Source organism: Chenopodium quinoa, unplaced genomic scaffold (assembly GCF_001683475.1).
Source record: "Chenopodium quinoa cultivar QQ74 unplaced genomic scaffold, ASM168347v1, whole genome shotgun sequence".
In the NCBI taxonomy this organism is placed as follows: domain Eukaryota; kingdom Viridiplantae; phylum Streptophyta; class Magnoliopsida; order Caryophyllales; family Amaranthaceae; genus Chenopodium; species Chenopodium quinoa.
The window spans coordinates 5,405,040-5,421,918 of record NW_018742418.1 but is presented as its reverse complement, the minus strand read 5'-3'; positions in this window follow the sequence as shown (position 1 = coordinate 5,421,918).

Below are 16,879 nucleotides of genomic sequence, written 5' to 3'. Positions count from 1 at the left end.
TTACATGCATTATCTTAACATCTCATTGTTTCACACGTAAATAGCTATTTAAAGCATTTACCTATAAAAACTTTTGCCTATATATAGCTTGAGTCTATATACAGCTTGTGTCTATCTATATAAACCTTTGAGTCTATCTAAATTATACTTACTTTTCTTCTTCTTCTCTTTCTTCTTTAAAAAAAGAAAAAGGAAAAAGAAAAAAAAAAAACCTTCCTGTTTGAAATGGAGAATGAGAATTTTTATGAAAACATGGAACACTACACTGTGAAATGGAGATCGTCTTGCAAAATTTCGCTTGTAAAATTATATTTTTATCTAATATAATAGTGTTTATATCTTACTAGTAATTAATTTTTTTGTTAATGTGTCTTTTCAACCTCTTCCTGCCAAATGGAAGCTATTACTGCTTTCATTTAAAGATACAACCAGAGTGTATCGAGAGAACAATGGACGTGCTTGGAACGTCAAGGTGTTGAGTGTGGAACAAGATACAGGAAATTTTGGAGGATTTTTCATTGATGAAGAGTAGCAGGACTTTGTGGATAGAAATAATTTAGCCGTTGGTGAACATCTTCATGTGTATTATAAGAATAAAACTTTTTATATTAGAGTTTATGATAATAATGGTAATGAAAGGCTTCCTACTAAAGCCGAAAATGGTATTTAAGATGTAGTCCTATTATTTTGTTTCAGTCTTGAAATGTTAAATATTATGCATTATGCTTTATTATTATAATAAGATAAATAAAATGATGTATTATGTATTTTATAACCTGCTTTATCAGAAAATTAATATCCTCAAATATACATATCATATCTGCAAATTAATATATCATATCCTCAATTTAGAAAAAAAAATACTCCTAAGTTAAGATGATGTCATTAATAGGCTAAATATAACATATCCTCAAACAAATATATCATATCCTCAAAGATACATATGATATCTTGATGAATCACATTTATATAAGAATTATAGACACATTTATGCTAGTTTTATAGCTACTTATGAGGTCATTTTGTTGCTTTATTGGTCACATTTGCATAAGTTGTCTATTTTGTGCTCTATTATGCTTTGTTTGTGTTTTCTTATTGTTTTAGGTAGTTTCTATAAATATTTGGATGCTTTCGGAGTAGTCTTAGATGAATTGGACAATGAAAGGATGGAAGGTTGATGAATCGAGGTTGCTCAATGAAGGATATGTGTTTGTGGAAGCTTAGGTTGTGATTTATATGCATATGGAATAAAAATATCTTCCACGAAAGTTGCTATGCACCTTTCGGAGATGAATTTGAGTTAGAAACGAAGGAAAACGATGGTTTGCAAAGTGTCAAAACAGACCTTTGGTCACTCTTTTGATCATAATTTAAGTTCTACAAATCAGATTGAAGCGATTTAAATTGCGTTGGAAACTAGACTTGAAGAGATTTTCAGGTTGCACGCCCCTATACGGTTCCTAGATCTTGAGATACGGCCCTTCAAAGTTGACAATGTGAAGATGCCAACCCATCGCCCTTGCCATCGGGCGATGGCTGTGCTGTACGCTCGAGCGTGAGCCGCTGGTTGGGGCGATGGAAAACCAGCGCCCGCTGGTCAAACTCCCCCTGTGCGGCTTGTTTGACCACGACTACCCGTCGCCCGATGGGTGGGGTGTGCGCACATTTGATGAAGGACTACAACTCTTAAATTCGACCAATCATTAAATTCTTTTATTATTTTTATTTTCTATTTTATTTAGGTTTAGGATGATATAAATACTTAAGGGATACTATTTTTCCCTCAGCTCATGCTTTTTTATACCTTTTATTTTACGTTCGTCGTAGTTTTCACTCTAGCCCTAATTTTTCATGGACAACTCCATGGATTTCTCTATGGATTTGTCCTTGAGTTTGGTACATTAATTTATTGAGGTAATTTTATTTTTTTACTTTAATTATGTTTTCTTTGTTAGATTTTTTTAAATTATTTATTTCATGCTTGAGTAGTTTTATTTCTAGGGTTTGGGAATCCATGTTTAGATGATGAATCTGGATTGATGTTATTGATATTTTGATTACTGATTTCTCTAATTGATAGTGTTTTATTGTTAATCTTGCAACCTGATCATTGTTTGATTAAATATTGTTAATAAGAGTTTGAATCAAAAGATCTTACTTTTAGAGGCTTACTTACAATTAGCGATTCTGATTATGTTAGCGACCGAATTACATATGTTGAATTGAGAGCGTTAAGACCCGACCATAGGCTTAGAAATTGCTCTAGTTAATTAGTTAATTGAATTGTTATTGGTATTTTGATAGATTTAGAACTATAAGCATGGTGAACCATAACCCTAGGCCTTTTAATTATTTTTATTCTTACTTTAATCTAGACTATCTTTTTATCCCGATTTTGTGACATAGTTTAGTTTCTCCAATTTCTTAGAAGTTAGATTGAATAGCCATCTCTCTGTGGATTCGACCCTACTTACCCTACTACATTGTTAGTTGGTTTTGTTAGGAATTTATTTTTGACAGGTGTACGACAACCTATCATATCCTCAAACAAATATATCATATCCTCAAACACACAAATGATATCCTCAAACAAATATCTCATATCCTTAAATAGACATATCATATCCGCAAATTAATATATTATATCCTCAATAGAGAAAAAAAATATTCCTAAGTTAAGATGATATCATTAAAAGCCTAAATATATCATATCCTCAAAGATACATATGATATACTCAAACAAAGATATCATATCCTCAGACACACATATGATATCCTCAAATAAATATACCATATCCTCAAATAGACATATGATATCCTCAAAAAACTATACCATATCCTCAAATAGACATATGATATCCTCAAATTAAAATGATATGTTTGTGAACAGAGGATATAAGTATGTGAAGTAAGGATATAAGAATGTGAAATGAGGATACCAATTACACATATAGAATATCATTCAAAGGACTGAGGATACGATTCACACATAAAAGGATATGATTCTCACAATAGAGAATATTCGTATGTTTAATGAATTTAAAAGTGTTTCAATTAATAAAAAAATATCTATATAATGTTTTGAAAATAATATGTTTTAAGTATGTGAACCGAGGATATAAGGATGTGAAATAAAGATATAAGTACATCAATTGAGGATATATGTATACTGAAGATATCTCTATCATCTCTGAAAATTCTAATGTAGTCTTATGACTTTTGACTACCACAATTTTTAAAAATGGACGGTTGAGATTGTTTTTTTTATTATTTATTTTTAATTAGTAATTTTAATTAAAAATTACTTTTTAATTATTTTATGTATATATTTTTTTATTTCTAGAATTTCAAAAATATTAAAAAATAATTTCTAGGATATATAAATATATTTAAAATAATAAAAAAAAATATTTTTAATTAAAATTACTTATTAAAAAAAAAAAAATCTCTGCCGTCCATTTTAATAAATTGTGGTAGTTAAAAGTCATAAGACTACATTAGAATCATCTTATTATCTCTTATACAGATTATTAAAAATATCTTAAATAAAATATTATTATTATTATTAAAACTATCTTTAATAAAATATTAATATTATTCAAAATATCTTATCCTAAGCCAAACAACACATTGTTTCAAAAAAAAAAAAGAAACCCTAAACAACATATAACTTCACGCCCCCCTATATATAGTACAATTTTCTTTATCAAATTTTCACTTCAAATCTATCCTTTTCTTCACTATCCTTTCTTCTTTTCAAATCTATCCTTCAGTATCAACAACCCTAACCCTAATTTTTTCTGCAAAAATGGAAAACAAAAAATCATCACAAAATAAAAAAGTACGATTCGATTGATACGGAAGGAACTGATATAAAATCATTGGAGATCCATTTGGGCTATCTCTAAGGTTAGTTACAGGGAGCCATTGATCGATGCAATGCTGAGGAAAAGCTTGTATTGATGTCACAAAGGAAGTGAACAAGACTTAAAACCTCATGAAAGTGAAGAAGAAAAAGGCGTGGGAAGATGATAATGCCGCTGCTGCAGAGGGTTCTGAAGAAATTTGGGAGGAAATGCAGAAGAATAAGAGGGTGTCTGGACAATCCTCAAAGTAGTTATCCATAATTGTATCTCTTCTTCTCATCTTATTTTGAGAACTCACTTAGGGAGGGTAACTACGTTTTTTTTTAATTTTTCAACTTCAAAGGCAACATCTTTTAGCTTTGAGCCTGCAGGACAATACCTACAAACAACACCCTTTCACTTCCCAAATTCTCTAAGACATCCTAATTTTAAAAGATGGGATGTTTTAGAGAACTTGGGAAGTGAAAGGGTGTGTTTGTAGGTACTGTTTGCAGCCTTAAAGTTAAATGATGTTTGAAGTTGAAAAGGTAGAAAAAATGCAGTTACACTATCGTAGTAAGTTCTTGAAATCTGATGACAATAAGGATATGATTAAAAATTAATGTTTTTTTTTTATGTATTTTCATATTATGAAAGATGTTAGAAAATGTAATATATATATATATATATATATATATATACTTGCTAATAAAATTTTATTTCGTATTAAGGCTTGTTTCCTGCCTCAATAAAAACAAATCCTGAAACGCATATATCATATCCTCAAACGAGAAAAACAAATCCTCAAACAACATATATCATATCCTCTTATAAATAAATTATATACTTTGATTATTGAATATCCTCAAACAAATATATTATATCCTCAATAGAGTTAAACAAATCCTCAGAGCTTTATATCATATCCTCTGATAAAAATCTACCTCAACTTAAATCATTGAAAACAAATCTTGAAACACATATTTCATATCCGCAATTAAGAAAACCAAATCCTCACACATATGTATCATATCCTATTATGAATAAAATGTATCATTTAAATCAGTTTTACAAACCTACCTCAACTTTTTTTTAAAAAAAAAGCGCGGGTTTTAAGCCTGACCAAAGTAAGCTCGTGGGCTTATATATATTTAAAAAAACCTAGGTTTTCACGCCGATACTCATTTTTAATTTGTTCAAAAAAATCAACAGAGAAGTGCAATATTGATGGAAGAAAACTCAGCAAATTATCGACAAAATGAATCAAATGATAAACAAAATGCAAAAAAAAAAAATCAACATAATGAATCAATTTCACCGAATTTTTCTGCATCAACGTAAAAAAAATTATAGAAGCTCGATTGAAGAAAATAAAGCAAATGCTCCGGAATTTCAATTAAATGCTAAACAAGTATAGAATGATCCTGAAAAAGTATCAATTTCTCCTACTGAATCTACTGTAACATCTGAAAAAATAGGTATTTTGATCTAAATTTTTTGCTTCATTTGAAAATAGTATATTTTAACGTTTATATGCATCTAAAAATATATGTATTTTTATCTAAGAACATCTGAAAAAATATGTATTTTTGATCATATAATTTGTAATAGAATAGATGATACCATATCATGTTATCCACTGAATAGAAAATATCTTCCATAAAACAAATAATAACTTCAATAGTACTTTTGATATCCTCCACACAATACATGATAACCTCAATAATAATAATGATATCATAAATTCCTAAAGACTATGTCATAGAATAAAATAGAGGATGTCATCCGTAGAAATAGAGATTATAATGCATAAAATAGAGGATATAATGCATAGAATAATACAGGATATAATCCATAGAATACACTATATAAGGCATAGAATAGAGGATATCATAGATAGAATAGAGGATGTCATTCACATATATTGAGGATATAATGCGTAAAATAGAGGATATCATCAATTGCATACATGATATCATTAATATTAAATATTCTCTATATTATTAAATATTTTTTCAAATTGTAGATTTGGAATATTTCAAATATGATAATGATGAAAACATCAAGTTATCTTTGATGGGAAGACTTGTTGATGATCGTGAGGATGCGTTGCGTTTGTACAAAGCTCATTCAAGAGCAGTTGGATTCAGTGTAAGAAAAAATACTCTTAGGCGTGATAAAACAGATGGAATAGTTTCTGATTTTTATTTTTGCTGCTCGAAAGAGGGCCATACGGTACAGAGAAAGAAAAAAGATAAGGAGATAGCAAATTCAGAATTCATTACTGAGAACAAAGAGCCATCAAAGAAGAGAAAAGTAAGGTGTGTTAATGAGACTAGAACTGGTTGTAGGGCTAATATAAGATTCAAGAGGAAAGACTTTGGAGAGCATTGTGTTATTCAACACAATATAAAACACAATCATGATTTGGTTAATCCTTCAGAAAGACATCACTTGAAATCTGAAAGAAATGTAAAAGAAGAGATGGGATGGGTGATTGAAAAGATGGTAGAAAGTGGAATTAAACCAATGGACTGCTATGAGTTTCTTAAAAGAGAAGTAGGATCAGAGGAAGCTTTAGGACACACAAAGAGATATCTATTAAACTATGTAACTAGGTATAAATCTAAGATAATTGAAGGAGGTGATATGCAAAGTGTACTGGACACACTACAAGAGAGGGCAGAATCATATTCTTCTTTCTTTTACAGATTAAAGTTTGATGAAATTGATCGTATAGTAAGTTATTTTTGGCATGATTCAATGATGTTGGAAGATTTTAAAGCATTTGGAGATGTAATAATATTTGATACCACATATAGAACCAACAAATATGGTTTAATATGTGCACCATTTGTTAGAGTAAACAATAATTGGAGAACGACAATGTTTGGGTGTGCTTTTATTACAAATGAAACTACATAAACCTTCGAATGGGTACTTGAAACTTTCAAAAAGTCTATGGCTTGAGCAGAACCAAAGACAATTTTCACTGATCAAGATCAAGCGATGAGCAATGCAATTGCAAAGGTAAGTAATACTTTTCAATTAAATTATGGTATTTTAATTTCAATGGCTAATATCAGATAACAAAAAGAATGGAGTATATCATCCAACAGAAAAATGATATCCTCAAAAAATTGGATGATATCCTACAAAAACTAGATGATATCCTCCAAAGACTGGATGATATCCTCTTAAGGCTGTATGGTATCCTCTAAAGTAAAGATTATAATATCCTCAGACATTCATACCATATAATTTATTATTATAAATTCACATTTTATAATAAATTTTTTAGGTTTTACCAAATTCATGACATAGGTTGTGTTTGTGGCATCTCCAAAAAAACTTTGTATCAAGATTTGACCAACTAAAAAGCAATGAAGATTTCAACAACATGTTTGACAAATGCTTATATGGTTGTGATGATGAGAAAGAATTTGATGATTGTTGGAATGATATGATTCAAAAGTGTAGAAAGAGAAAGAGTGGTTTAATAGACTGTATGAACTAAGAAATAAGGTGGTGTCCTGTCTTTAGCAAAGACATATTTTCAGCTAGAATTTTGTTGTCCCAAAGGTCTGAAATTAAAAATAGAGCAATATCATTTGAAGCCAACAAAAAAACTTCATTATATGAATTCTCATATATTTGAAGCTACAGTACAAAGGTGGATAAGCAATGAAAAGGCAGATAACTTCAGATGTAGAACAGAATACCAAAGACAAAATGCAAACTCTTGAAACAAGCTGCTGAAATTTACATTCTGAACATTTTTAAAGACTTTGAAGAGGAATATGACACAAGTATGAGATTGTATATTCGAGATGTGCCAAATGAAATGACAGTTGGCCTAAAGATGTTTGAAGTGTCTTTGGATGAAGAGTTCAAACAGAGCTATAGTGTGTTTTACAGTGATGGTCTGAAGCAATTTGCTTGTTCCTGCTTATGTTTCAATGAAACAGGTATAATTTGTTATCATATACTTAGGGTAATGCATATGCATAATGTGTTCATCATTCCTCCAAGATACATTATGAAAAGATGGACAAAAACTACAAAATCTTCAATTTGGGAAGACAGAGAAGGTATGTATAATACAGTATAAGTTTAAAGTTAGAAAAAAATATTTAATATGCTTACTCAAATGTTACATATTGTATTTAAAAATTTTCAGGATGTGTGCAAGAAGTTGCAAAAGAAAATACAATCCTAGACACTCCATGGAGACACACTATTACAAGAAATTTTTACAATTTAGTATGCATTTGTCAAACAAACACTGATGCTAAAAAGGTGTGTGATGAGTCTCTTGACTAGATGTATCAGGCAGTGAAGAAAGAGTTTCAATCTGATGAGGAGAATAGTAAGGAAATTAATGAAGAAGAGGAAAGAAGAAAAATTGTACCTGATCCTTTACGACCAAAAACCAAAGGAAGGCCACCTGGAAGAAACAAGAGAATTAGAGGTCACTTCGAGAAGAGAAAGAAAGCTACTAGACATGCTAATGAATTTGGAACAAAAACTTCAAATCCACAACTAATTTAAATTTGTTTGGCAGAATATTTCTGTTACATTTTATAGACTATGTGACTTGACAATTATATTATCATCTTTCCTCTATTGCATTATTAATATTATATATATTACAAAATATATTAGCAGTGATCAATTACATATCCTCTATCGCATTTTTGATATCATAACTCCATAAAAAACATATCCTGTATCGTATTTATGATATCATAAGGCCATATCAAACATATCATGTATCATATTTTTCATATCATAAATCCAAAAGAAATATATCATCTTAAATCACTCACACATCCTCAAATGTATAAATGATATCCTCTAAGGAATATATAATTTCCTCAATTAATAAAACATATCCTATATCGCTTCACTAATAACCTCTTAAATTCACTCTTATTAGTTATTAATTGACTCTTAAATCAGTAAGACACCCTCAAAAAAAAATTATATTCTCAAACGAATATGTAATGTCCTCAGTTAAGAAAAAATTCTCAACCAAAAAATAGAATATGAACCTATATAACAAAAACAATCATATCATCTTTTAAGTAAATGATATCCTCAGACAACTTAAACATATCCTCCATATATAAAATATATAATATAATTACAAATTAAAATATATATAAACCTATAATCACAAATTTTCATCTGGCTTTGATTCTTCTTTATGCTGTTTAGTAAGTTTAGCAGCCAAAGCCCTTGCTTCTCTTTCTAATCTGGCTTGTTTAGCATAAAAAACTTCTTCCTCTTTCTTCCTAATTTTCTGTTGTGCAAGAAGTTGCTTTTTGTTTTGACAAAAACTTGCACAATTCATTCGAATAGCATCAACATAGGGGTTTTCTTAGGGTGAAGAGTCCAATGCCAGCTTACACCTAAAAACCTTCCTATTAACTTTCTGTAAAGGATAAAAGAAAAATGAATATTGTAAGTTAAAAAAAAAACAAAAAAATTATGTAGATAAAATAATATATTATCGAATTCAATTCTAATAGAGTTTCATCGCCACCACCATTATATAGCTCCATAGCTTTGATTACATAAAAACCACAATCTTCAACTTCTTTTATTGACCTCCATTTGAAATTAAGATACTTATTGTCACCCCATGTACAAAGATTAAATAAAATTTTTATGTTTAAAATTTTTTCCACCAGCTTCATGTACGGAATCAATCTACATAAAAAATTAGATATTAAATTAATAATAGAAAATAAAACAAAATAAAATATAAAAAACAAAAAAATAAGAAATTAACAACTTACCAACAAATTGTTTCTATTATTATATCTTATAATTTTATCCCTTTGGTTATCAATGATCTGAACTGCAGGTCTTCTTTTCTCATTTCCAATTGTATTAACCACAATATTTGCATAATGATTATGCTTATGAACAGGAAAAAATATCTGAAAAACATTACAGGATATCATTAACGCAAAAGAGGAAATTATCATCCACATAAAGGATATCATGAAAGCAATAGAGGAAATCTTGAATACGAATATAGGATATCATTAAAGCAAAACATAAAATCATGAATACAAATATAGGATATCATTAAGGAAATAGAAGAAATCTTTTATAAAATACAGGATATCATTAAAGCACTAGTTAATCATATTAAAATAGTACAGGATATCATTTAAGGAAAAGAGGAAATCATGAATACAATATAGAAAATCAATAAAGTAATAGAGGAAGTCATTAAAACAGTATAGGATATCATTATATTAATAAAGGAAATCATAAAAACAATACAAGATATCATTAAAGTAATAGAGGAAACCATAAATACAATAAAGGATATAATTAAAGCAATAGAGGAAATAAATAGGACAATAGAAGATACCAAGTCCAATTTGTCAAACTTGATTCCTGGAAATCTATCACACCATCTCTTTATGTCCATGATAACCTCTTCATTGGAAGTATCTATTGGTTTAAATGAAGACTTTAGTTTATCCAAGTTTTGCTTTGCATCCAAATAAGCAGCATAATCAGGACTAGAACGCAAATCCTCTCTTACAAACTCTGCTTCTTTTACAGATTCACATCTCTTTTTATACTGCTTCATCTTTTTGTGTTTCCTATAAACTTCATGTTGTTAAAACAAAAATATAAAAAAAAATGTGAAAATGTAAAATACATTATTTAAAATTAGTTTAAAACAATATAGGAAATTTACTCACAAAAATACTGAGTGTAAACCAGAATTTCCGGATACGCTTTTGACCGTCAGGAGAAGCGCCACCATACTGCCTCTCAAGTTCCAATTCTTTAAGTTAAAAAGATAAGCACAACAATCAATAACATTACCTGCAGCCACCCAAGTACTTGGGCCAAAGATAATATATCATGCTTCGTTAAGGAAATTTCAGTGTCTTATCTACCAAATTCTGCAAGTGTGTCTGAATCAAGTTCAAAGAAAATATCTTGTTTTTTTGTCTCCCTTCTTCAGTTTCAACTATCTCCAAGGGAGATTTTTCTGTAGATGGATCATAAAACAAAAAATCAACTAGCTGCTTCTCTTCTGGAGTTAATGATTTAAAGTCCTGTTTTTTATCCTACAATGTCCTAGCCACTAAAAAATCACTAGTGTCTACAGGTATTTGAATTGGTACAGAAGGAATATTAGCAGTCCTTTTCTGAATTGTTCTTTCTTTCAATTCCTTCTTCCTTTTATCTCTTCTATTAGAATCAACAGCAATTTTCTTTGATAGTTTATCAAGTTCTGCTTTATCCATAGGAGTGTCAACACTAACAATAACAACATCCTAAACAGGTGTTGCAGCACCAGTAACTTGAGAAATGTCAGCAACATGAGCAAAAGATCTTGGTGTACAAACAGAAATAGGTATTGCAGAAGTATGAACAAATTTAGGTATTACAGAGCAGAAACTTGAGGAGTATCACCAACATGAACAACGGGAACATAAATTATTGGTGTATATACAGAAAGAGGTACTGCAAAAACAACAACTTCAGAACTAGCAAGAGCAGAAGCCTTTGGTGGAAGAACAGAACCAGAAGAAACAGGTAGAACAGAACCCTGTACTGAAGTAGCAGATAACTTCTTTCTCTTATCAATTAACACTTGCAATATTTCACTAGTGTGCCTTAAATATTTTACCTGTAAAAGATATAATCGAGTAAAAGATAACAGGATAGATGAAATCAAATAATAAATAAAAGATAGAATCCAGTAAATAGAGGAATCATACATACAAAGAATATAAAATATCAAGAACATATAATCAATAAAAATAATTTCAAAAATAAATAAAATATATTATTATTCTGAAATAAATATCAATTACATAAACCATTCAAAAACACTAGAATATTTTATATTTATGTTAAACATAAATATATTACAACATGTTTTTATATTGAAGATACCTCATTAGGTTTTTGTTGTCCAAAAGAAGGAACAACAATAGAAGTAGTAGGAGGACGAGAGGTAGTAGGAGGAAGAGTAGTGGTAGGACAATGTTGTGAAGAAACAAGAGGAGGAAGAGGAGGTTCAAAGGTTGGTGAAACAAGTGGATTAGATGGTGAAGAAATAGTTAGAGGAGGTAGAAAGGATGGTGAAACATGAGAAGAAGGTTGTGAAGAAATTGGAGGAGGAGTAGGTGTTTCTTGACTATGAATAAGGTTAAAGTTAAGAGTTGTAAAATTAACACCTATCTGTTTAGATGCAGAATTAACACCAACTTCTGGAGTAACATTCTCATTTGACTCCAAATTTACAGCTGGACTTGAAACCAAATTTGCAGCAGTAAACTCATCAATTTTCTTTCCCATATCAACAAAAGCATTCTCCGACGACGCTATTGTGCTAGAAATATCACCCTCCAGATTACCTTCAATTGAACTAGTGTCCTGTAAATAAAAACCAGTTCGATCCAAATCAGTTGATGTTTTGTTCGTATCAACCATCACAGGATATCCCTTGTTCTTCTCAGTAATCTCGTTTTGTTTCAGAAAATTCTCTTCTACTGCATTAAGCATCTAAAAAAACTCTTCATTCATGTCAAAATTTGAGTTTTCCTGAGAAGCTTCTTGTGATAATTTTTCATCATCTTTCCTAAGGTCCTTAATCAAATCAAGATTAACAGAATCACCAATTTGAATGTTGCGCTATATAATCAACAATTTCTTATCAACATCGTGAAAAAGCAAAAAAAAAAAAAAAAAAAAAAACAACAATGGGTTTAGGATATCATTCATAGAATTGAGGATATCATTTAAAAAATATAGGTTATCAAAATAAGTATGCAATATAAAAAACTGATTAAGGATATATATAAGAACATAGAGGATATCAATATATCAATACAGGATATGAACCATTAGTTATTATTATAACTATCATACAAATAAAGAAATTATTATAACATCTAAAGAAATGAAACAGCGGGTGTAGGATATCATTCATAGAATTGCGGATATCATTTTAAATACATAGGATATCAAAATAAGTATACAGGATATAATGCGTGTAACTAAGGATATAATTAACAACATAGAGGATATCATTAAATCAATACAGGATATGACAATAAGTATAAAATAAATGATAAATAAGACGAAGGATATCATTAACAATATTAAGGATATAATTTATATGATACAGGATATAAAAAAATCAAGAAAATATAAGACATAAATTAAACACTTACTGGAATATCCATAGAACGAATTTCTTTATTAGTATGAAAACCTTTAGGAATCTTATATTGTACATACAATTCAGATTCATCTTTACTTAAAACCTCAAGTTCATTTTTATATTCAAGACTTAAAGGGACATCCTTCTCAATTTGTTCCCTTAGAAGATTCAGCAAACCCTGTGGTGGAAATAGCAATATCTGGTATGACAATACCAATACCAAATTGAGACGGGCTTTTACTCTGAGCCTTAACTTGAGAATTCAAAGAATCAGAATCCCAATTGCTTATAAAAGGGAATTTAACTTCTGCATGTTCTCCAAAGTTCACTTTTTTCACAAAACCAATAAAAAATGCAGGTAAACAACAACCAATCTTCTTCAAATAATTACCCGGAGTCTTTTCCTTCACTTTTTTCTTTTGAACCAGAAACTTTTGAAAATCCTCAATAGAACTGCACATTTCCCTCATAATATACCCACACCAGTCAAAATCTTTGATTTTATTGACATCAGTCAAAGATTTAACATCACTAATGTTAAGAGACTTGTCACCAAAAGGTGTTAAAAAAATTAGTCAGTGCATAAACCATAAAGAGTCTCTTAAATTGATCTCCACCATCCTTTAAAGCCTCAAATTTCTCCTTCCAAACTTCCAAATTTACATATCTCTTTTTGGCAACAGACTTATCTCCAGGAGCCTTCTCTTTATTCACAGACTTATCTCCAGAAGACTTCTTTTCTGTCCCAGATGTTGAAGAAGCTAGAAAAACAAAAAAGATTACATTAGTAAATATATAGAGGATATGATTAAAGACATAGAGGATATCAGTAGCATAATGAAGTATATCAAGAAAGCTATCAGCATATAATTAAGAACATTATAACAAGGATAAAAAATATACTAAACACTAGAAAGAAATAATAACTACAATAGAGGATATCATTAAATAATTGAGGATATAATATAACTAGGAGAAATAGGATTAAGAAAAATAAAAGACATCAATACCTTTGCCACCAACTTTTTCAGGTTTTAAAGCAGCTGTTCCAAATAGAAAATTAAATTTCTTCTTCTGGGGGTTGACAACTTCAGCTTTCTCAGCATCGTCTAAACCAAAAAAGTCCCTCCATTCCTTGATTATGTCCTTATCTGGATTTTCACCTTGCTTCATTTTTGACAATTCAATAACCGGAGTCCCAGTGTGAGGAATGCCAAGAACATTGTGTAAATCAGCGCTGTTAACGGACATCTTCTGATCTCCAACCAACAAATTTTTTGCAGTAGGATTAAAATTAAGAACAAGAGGCAAATACAAAGATCTATTTAGATCTTTAGACAAGTTCATCTTCAAAAGTCCACCAAATCCAATTTCTTGAACATCTAACTTTTGTTTCTCAGATAAAAGACTTATAAAGTAAGTCATTGAAGGTGCACTTGACTGACTAGACACAAATCATCTTCAGTTATATCACTGGAAAAAAAATGAAAATGAAAAAACAAGGGGAAAAATATAAAATAATACATATAATAATTTTATTTACAATGTAATACCTCATATCAAAAAGAGGTTGTGTTTCCAATTTCCTTCTTTTTTAGGCTTTGGAACATCAGATTTAACTTTTTTAACAGGAGATTCTTTTGCTGGTTTTCTGAAAAATTAAATAAAGTGTAAGATAAAATAACGAATAATATCATGAGAACAATAAAGGACATCCTACATACAATACAAGATATCATTGAAACAAAAAAGAAAACATACATGCAATACAAGAATAGACAACATATTTTAATGTCCTTTATCATTAAAATAATAAAGGACATTATATATACAATATAGGATATAATTAAAACAATGGAGGAAATCATCAAGAGAATACAGGACAGTATACAAAGCGTTAGATATAGGACATCATCAAGAGGATAGAGGACATCATATATTAGATAAAGGATAGTATACAAAGAATTAGATACAGGACATCATCAAGAGAATAGAGGACATCATTTATTAAATAGAGGACATCATCAAGAGAATAGAGGACATCATTTATTAAATAGAGGACATCATCAAGAGAATAGAGGACATCAATCAAAGCATTAGAGGATACCATGTACAACAGCAGAGGATATCATGTACAACAATAAAGGACATCATCAAAGCAATATAGGATATCATCAAAACAATATAAAATAAGATCATTACAAAGTGAGACATCAGTAAAACAACAGAGGGTACAGGATATAATGAAATGAATACAGGATATCTACTAAAATAAAAGTAAGGTACTGTAGCATAATGATAATCAGGAAACAAAATATGATATCAAATAACATAATAAATAATATTCATTGACAAAGAATACATATCAGCAAACAAAGCGTTTATATCCTCAATATAAAATACGAATCAACTATTCCGGTGGAGACATAACAAACTTAGTTTCGGTGTTTAACTTTCTCTTCGACGCTTGCTTCGGAGACTTTCTGCCAATCAACAATCAAATTTTCAACACAAGTTTTAAAACACAAGTTGTAATTGAACTAGAAAATGGAAAATTAAGCTAAATAACGTAAAATAAACACAAATTAAATTCAACAATAATAATCAACAATCGATAAAACACAAGTTGTAATTGAATTAGAAAATGGAAAATTAAGCTAAATAACGTAAAATAAACACAGAAATTAAATTCAACAATAATAATCAACAATCGAAGAAGAAAATTGGAATAAAATAAAAAAGAAACCATAAAATAACTTCATCAATAATAACTTCATCAACAATCATCATCAATAATAACTTTATCAACAGAAAAATGAAAGAGCATTTTAGCAACAGAAAATAAAATTAAACAAAAACTGAAAAACCTAAATGAAAATAGAAAATTCAAAAACAAAACGTTCAAATGTATACCTAGAAGCAGAATTGGACTTAGCAGAAACATTATCATCGGAAGATAACGGAGGTAGAGTCGCATTCTTCGACCTCATCGTTGTTGATTTGCGACGATAATAAGTACGACTAAAATCTTTCATAAAACAGCAAAATCAAGAAATTGAAAAGGAAACAAAGATGACGAAGAGTAAGTAAGAATGCAAAGAAGCAAAAATGAAGTACGAGTGAAGAGAAGAAGAAGAAAAATGGAGGAAACTTGAAATTGAAGATGAACAAATGGCGGTTTATTTTGAAAAAAGAAAAAAAGGAAGAATAAACGTTGAGGGAGTTAGTTGGGCTGGAGTAATAGGTGACGCATTGTTGGGCTGGACTATTGTCTTTTAAAAACAAGCCGGGCCAACAAAATTGCTTGAAAAAAAAGCCGGGCCAACAAACCCGTTGGACTGACGAAACGGTTGGTCAGTCAATAGTTTGTGTACAATTAATATGAGTAAAATTCACTTGAGTAGTACTCCGTGCTTTTACATGTGTAATGATAATGATATATGCAAGTTAAAAATAAACATTTAATAAAATTCATGTATTGGCATTAATCATAGAATAAAATCACATATCAATTCATGTATTAACTTTTATAAAAAAGTTAACCCTAAAAGACAAATGAGCTAAAAAAAATAAAATAAAATAATTATTTTCTTTTCTTTTCTTTTCTATTTTTAAACCCCAATCACTCTATGATAATATCTACACATATGGAAGGAAAAGAGAATGTTTTTTTTTTTTTTTTTTTTTCCAAATAAACCTTAAAAATATGAAAACGTCCCGTGATAATGTCAACGCTTAAGGAAGGAGAAATATCACCAAATTGTCCAAATTTACGACATGTCAAGGTCTTGAAGTTGTGACTTAGACTTGTGAGTTGCAA